The sequence below is a fragment of the Trichechus manatus genome, unplaced genomic scaffold, assembly GCF_000243295.1.
Source record: "Trichechus manatus latirostris isolate Lorelei unplaced genomic scaffold, TriManLat1.0 scaffold00078, whole genome shotgun sequence".
Lineage (NCBI taxonomy): Eukaryota > Metazoa > Chordata > Mammalia > Sirenia > Trichechidae > Trichechus > Trichechus manatus.
Window position 1 is genome coordinate 1740817 of NW_004444014.1, and position 7285 is coordinate 1748101.

The following is a 7285-nucleotide window of genomic DNA, read 5'->3' on the forward strand; positions in this document are numbered from 1 at the left end:
GTCTGCAAACATCATTCAAATCAAACCAACTCTTCTTTTGGTGCTGCCGTTGCTCTGGAATGGAGGCTTTGTCCTCTATTCTGAGTCTGCAGGTGGGGTTTCCATGCGGTCGGCAGACTGCCTGTGGAGGGGGCGTGTCATGCCGGCAAAAGTTGAGGAGAGAGCAGCAAGTCTGAGAACCGGTCTCTTCCTCTCTGATGCACTCTCTCCCTCTGGTGGCCAAGAAGTGATATAGCATCCCTGTCCTGTTGGTATGAATTTGCTTTGAAGCTGTCCAGGTAACAAGCAAGGGGCAATCAGATATTTTGACATGTGATCTGTGTGACACCATACATTTGGATGAACTAGAAATATGCTGGAAAAACCTTAGATTAAGTCTAGTGGCTGTGAAATCCATTAAAAGTCCAGATGAATAATGATGACTTTTTTTCCTAATCATATCTCATTGAATTTAAGATGCTAGCAACTATAAGATGTCTCATTTTTTGTGCATCACCAAGAAAGAAGAAAATGCTCCCAAATATAATTGTAAGATGTCATCAATTTTAATATGCACACTGATTTCAGAAATGTTAAAATATGAAAATGATGTCCATCAAAAAGGGCTCAAGTGTATAGTGGGAGTTGAGAGTGAGTATGTCCAGAAATTATTTTCTAACCATAAAACTTCAAACATTTCTATATTTCTTTTGACGAAAACAATGTGCAGGGACTTTTTTTGCTCATTTCTTTATTTGCACTGCCCAGCAGGGAGCCCGACACATAATGACCCCCTCTACCCACCAGTCCAGGATGCCTAAAATGAATCAAGGGAAGAATGAATGAAGATTGAGCAGGGACTGGAACTCTCCAAAACACTCTCCAACAAGGTACTTTCTTCTCTTTGAGTCCTTCCGACGAGCCCGACAGTATTCCCATTTATAGATGGCAAAAAATCAAGGCCCAGAAAAGCAAAATAGAAGCCATTTCTTAGGTATGTAGCTTTCTACACTTTCCAAAGCAAGCTGGTCACATTGCGATATCTACAGGACACAGAGACCCAGAGAAATGTGTGGCTTGCTGAAGAGTCAAGATTAGACCCATTTCCCTGCCCTGGGCTTCTTCCGATACTCCAGCTGCCTTGTAGGGCACAGGCTGGGGAGGCAGAGCAGGGTGGCTGGCCTCCAGGTCCATGCCCCGGCCCCTCAGCCCAGGCCCTCAGCGCCGTGTTCTATTTCACAAGCACACAGTCTTCGCAAGAACAACGCACTTATTTCAACTCTAGGGAACACAGCGTTCCTTTGCTACGGGGATGCTTATGCTGTTAAAATGGGGAAATTTCGGCCTCCGGGCAGGAGTGAGACACGCAGCTAAAAAGGACTTCTAAAAAGAAAGTCGCTGTGTCTCAGAAGAGCCCTTGAGTGGAGGCTGAGACACCTGTGCTTCTTTTCTCTGCCACTAAGGGCTGAGTGGGCCTCTATTTCCCGCTCCTCAAAAGGCAAGGTAGGATTTTTATAACAGTGAAATTGCTGATTTTGGTTCTTGGCACATAGTAGGCACTCAATGATTTTTAGTCTTCCCTCTTCCTGTGCCCCCAAATTGAAGGGAAAGATGGCTAGAGCAACACGATGAAGTACAAGCTGGCTTGTCTAAAACAGAAAGCCTTTAAAAATTTCCATAAGGCGTCAGCCACTTGTTAGAACTGGACTCTGAAATCCTTGCCCGAGCCACGTTCTGTCTGAAGACAGCAGGCCTCAGAGCCGTTCCCAACTCAGCCCTGAGCCAGTACATTAAACTTGCTTCCAAGAACACATAATTATCTGTTTGGCGCGCTCACACTCTCCTTGGCTGCCCACACCTCCTCTTCTCCCTCAGAAATAGGAATAGAAAGGGCTGTTTGGATCAGCCCCACATCTCTCCAAAGAGCCAGCCCTCAAACATTTCTGTGAGGGGGCTCCAAAAACACACTTGCTCTTCCATCCTCTTTGTAAGAACCATCTCATTCATTCAACAAAACATTTGTTGAGTACCTACTGTGTGCACCCTTGGGCTATCTTGGAAGGAATGGAGCTGAAAGGCCCAGGCCCTGCCTGCAAAGAGCTCACAGTGGAGCAGCAGGGAGAGGGGTGTGAACAGGCATTTCACTACCGAGAGAAAGCCAACGGCAGAGGGTAAGCAGGGGCAGCTATAGCATCACAGAGCAGCTGGTGCTAACCTCTTAGCGTTGGAGAGATGGGACCTAGGCTTCTACATCAGGACTTTGCTGGGCAAGCAAGAGGGAGGCACATACTCTAGGCCAAGAAAATTCCAGAGAAAGGACATGGTTTGTGCCAGGAAATCCCAGCTATGGACCCTGCTGGGTCATGCACAGGGGTGTCAGCAGGAATGAAAGCCAGAGCATGAGGAGTTCTTGGTCCCTATATTTGGACCCAATTCTTCCTCCAAAGTTTAGAAAACATGGCTCCTAACTCCACTGTGGAGCCCCTGGGTGGTGCAAATACTAATGTACTCAGCTGCTAACCAAAAGTTTGGAGATCTGAGTCCACCTAGAGGTGCCTCATAAGAAAGACCTGGTGATCCGCTTCCAAAAAGCCAGCCTTTGAAAACTCTGTGGAGCAGAGTTCTACTCTGACACGTGTAGGGTTGCCATGAGTCAGAGTCAACTCAAAGGCAGTTGGTTTACTGCTAACTTTACTTCACTATTTTGACTCTTTTCTCTAAAAGACCATCATTCTTTCCTAGTGGGAATGTAAGGTCATGCCCATGGCCAAGGGGGAGAGGCTGCACCCTGTCTGAGCCCTGCTTAGCACGCTGTTTCTGTCATGGATGGAAAGGGGTCCCTGCACAGAGGTGTTTCTTGAGCGGTTGGTATGAATCAGTGCAGTCAGAGCTTCCTGCCTCACGGCCCCTTGGGGTTAAGCAAGTGAGTGAACTGTTCACCTGCAGCTGAATCTAAAATGGCCTCATTTACATCACATTCTAGCTAACTGAGTTATTGAGGTTATAGCAGCTCTGAAGAAAGAAAAGTGATTAGCAGTTTCTTCATAGTATTTGTAGAAGTGATACATTTTGTCTAAAAGCCTTACAATTGAGAAAAAGAAGAGTTTTCACAAACCTCTACAACCTTAAGACTGAAAGGGAGTCCCTGGGTGCTGCACACAGTTAACGTGCTCGACTGCTGACCAAAAGGTTGGTGGTTCGAGTCCACCCAGTCCACCTTGGAAGAAAGTCCTACTTCTGAAAAAATTACAGCCATTGAAAACCCTACGGAGCACAGTTCTACTATGAAATACATGGGGTTGCCATGACTTGAGGTTGACTTGACGGCAACTGGTTACTGGTTAAGACTGAAAGACATGCTCTTTGCGCTCTCTGAAACGGGGAATTAATGCATTCCCTAGTACCTCTGACAAACGGATCCCAAGCGCCTGTTAGCTGGGGTCCCATGACCCCATTGTTCTCACTGAGCAGCTCTGATGACTAGAAACCCTGCATGTGTCTAGCTGACACTGGCTCCCTGGGCCTTTTACCTGTTGCTGGTTCCAGTTCTGTCTATCATGTCTTCACAGATCAGGTGGACTCCCTTTTCCACATGAGAGTGACCCCAAGCCTTCCCTTCTTTGGAGCAGCCCCCTTGATTGTCTTTTGGTCTTGCTCACTAGACCAGGTACCCAGACCCTCTGCTACCCTGCCACTGCATCATAGTGGCAGTAGGATCAACAACAGAGACTTAACTCCAAAATCGCCTTGCTTCTCTAAGCTGGTCACTGGGGGCAGGGGCTAGGCTGAGGCCTGGGCAGGTGGACATATGTGAAAAGGAAGAAATCAGGTGTGTGGGGCTAGGTGGATGCTGGGTCAGGCTGCCGGGAATGGGACCAGGTTAGGCCCATGGGCTGGTGGGTCATGCCAGAGGGAGATCAGAGAGGGGATGGAGCTAGAAAAGGCATGGCCACTAGCCAGGATGGGCAGGGAGACAGAGAAGTGGATGTGGTGGCCCCTGGCTGAGGCGTGAGGTGCCTTTCTCAGGGCTGGTTTGTTTTAGAGATTGGCCGAGTGCTGCCTTCTACTGGGGGTGGCTCAGAGCTTTTCTTGGCAGTTCCAGTCCAAGGAGTCTGATCTGGGCTGAACAGAGCCTGATTCACTAGGGTGAGGGGGTCAAGCCGGGTGGGGCAGCACAGCCCCGTGGACCATCTGCAGCCTATCTAGGGTAACCTATGGGAGGCTATAGACCTGGGGCTACATCTTTCTGGGTTCTCCCACAGGGCCGGGGCTTGGGCATGGCAGCTGGGATCCAGGGCCAGAAAGGAAACTCTGACGTCATCTGAAAGCCTACGAGGAGCCTTTACCTGCAGTGGTCATGGGGAGGAGGTGGGGTAAGGTGCCAGCCCTCTTTCGGTGCTTCTCAGATATTAGCTTGTGTCTGCAGGGACAATCACAGCGCTTTGCTCCATCCTTCTCAACTGACACTCTTCCAATACACTTAAAAACATTTTTTTATTGTTGTAAAGATATATATAAGGAACTCTGGTGGTGAGGAGCCCTGGTGGTGCAGTGGTTAAGAGCTTGGCTGCTAACCAAAATGTTGGCTGCTAACCAAAATATTGGCAGTTCGAATCTACCAGCTGCTCCTTGGAAACCCTACGGGGCAGTTCTACTCTGTTCTACAGGGTCACTATGAGTCGGAATTGACTCGATGGCAATGGGTTTTCTAGTGGCGTAATGGTTAAGCGCTCAGCTGCTAACCAAAATGTCGGTGGTTTGAAACCACCAGCCACTCTGCAGGAGAAAGGTCTGGTGATCTGCTCCCGTAAAGATTACAATGTAGGAAACCCTATGGGGCAGTTCTACTTTGTCACATGGGGTGGCTATGAGTTGGAATCAACTCAATGGCAAATGACAATAACAAATATATATATAACACATTTGCCAAGTCAACATTTTTCACATGTACAGCTTAGTGATATCAACCACACTAATCATGGTGTGCAACCATCACCACTAATTGTTGCCGAATTTTCCATCACTATAAACAGGTGGAAACCCTGGTGGTATAGTGGTTAAGAGCTATGGCTGCTAACCAAAAGGTTGGCAGTTCGAATCCATCAGGTACTCCTTGGAAACTGTATGGGACAGTTCTACTCTGTCCTATAGGGTTCCGATGAGTCAAAATCGACTCACCGGCAACGGGTTTGGTTTGGTTGTTGGTATAAACAGAAAGTGGGGTGACTCTTTGATGTTCCGCACACTGAGCCTCTGCCTCATCACATTCCATTAACAGCATCACTAAGCTGTGAAATTTGTCTTCAAGTGTTTCTGTCTGGATCTGTCTGTTTCTTCCCTTTGGGCAAGGCCCTGCCCCCAGGCCAGCTCCTAGCTGGTCTCCCCGACTTCAAGCTCCCCAGTTCCTCTCCCCCTTGTGGCAGGTGATGGGTAAATTATCTTAAAACACTTTTTGGTCAGGCTCAAAAACATCCGAGGTGCTCCACGTCTGATTCCCTTGCTCTTTGAACTGGGCATGTTTACCTCGTAGGCATGAAACCATGAGCCAGGGGTTTGGCCAAGGCCCAGGGCACAGTGGAGCCCTGCTTTCTAGATTGTAGTCAATGGGAAAGAACATAGAATAGTATTTTTATATTTAAGCAAACCTGGATTATAAAAGAGTAAAGTGAAAATTTTTTTATTTTTAAAACAAAAATTTCTGGGAAGAAATTACGAGCTTGCAGGGGACTGCTTCAGGCTGTGCCCCCTGACCACCTGGGGGCAATGTGTCGATTGTCCTTATCAGGTGGGGCTACTTAGGGGGAAGTTAGGAAGCACTGAAAATACGCTGTTCTCTCTCTCCCATGGTTGTGCCCAGTGTGGCCGCATCTGTCCTGAGCTTTGCAGCTGCTCAGCAGCCTGTGCCCTCTGTTCTGGGCAGACAGCTCCTCCTTCCCCACGGTTACTGCACACTCTGCTTCTGCCTGTGCTGCTCTCTTTTGCCCACCCAAATTCTGCCCACGTGCCCCAGCCCAATCATCGTCATGGTGACTTCCTGACCACCCCTGGGTACCTGGACCTCTCCTCTGGCCCCTGTGGTGGTGAGGATCTATGTCCCAGTGCAATGGGCACTTATCTGGGTATACCTCCTTGCCCCATACATGCCTAGACACACTCACCCCCACACACCCACATACATGCACACACTCAGTTGCACACATACATACACCCACCCACACTCACACACACCCACATACATGCGCACACCCCCCACACATGCATACAGTCCCACACACCTCCACACACTCACCCCCAATACATGCATACACTTGCACACATGCATACACCCACATACATGCACACACCCACACCCACTCACCCCCACCCACATACATGCACACACCCCCCCCCACATGCATACACTCCCACACTCATCCCTACACAGCCCCATACATGCACACACTCACCCATAGACATGCACACACTCACCTCCTACACATGCACACACTCACCCATAGACATGCACACACTCACCCATAGACATGCACACACTCACCTCCTACACATGCACACACTCACCCATAGACATGCACACACTCACCCATAGACATGCACACACTCACCTCCTACACATGCACACACTCACCCATAGACATGCACACACTCACCCATAGACATGCACACACTCACCTCCTACACATGCACACACTCACCCCCATACATGCACACACTCACCCATATACATGCACACACTCACCCCCTACACATGTACACACGTTCACACTCACTCCTACACATGCACACACTCACCCACATATATGCACACACCCCTACACACGCACACTCACCCCCCCACACTCACCCCCACACATGACACACTCATTCCCATACACTCACCCACACACATATGCACACTACAAGTTGCCCCAAGGTGACTTGTGTTGTTAATTTAATGTTATTGAATAGAGGCAGTGTAGTGGAGCCAGACTGAAAAAACCTGTTACTGTCAAGTTGGCTCTAACTCATTGCAACCCCATGTGTATCCATACGGTTTTCAATAGCTATTTTTTTTTTGGAAGTAGATTGCCGACTCTTTCTTCTAAGTGCTTCTGGGCGGACTCGAACCTCCAGGCTTTTGGTTAGTAGCCAAGCACATTAACTGCACTATCCAGGGACTCATTAAAAATCAGTTGCCACTGAGTTGACTCAGACTCATGGTGACCCCATGTGTGTTGAGTAGAACTGTGTGCTCCATGGGGTTTTCAGTGGCTGATTTTTTGAAATTAGACCATCAGGCTTTTCTTCCAAGGCTCCTCTGGATGAATTT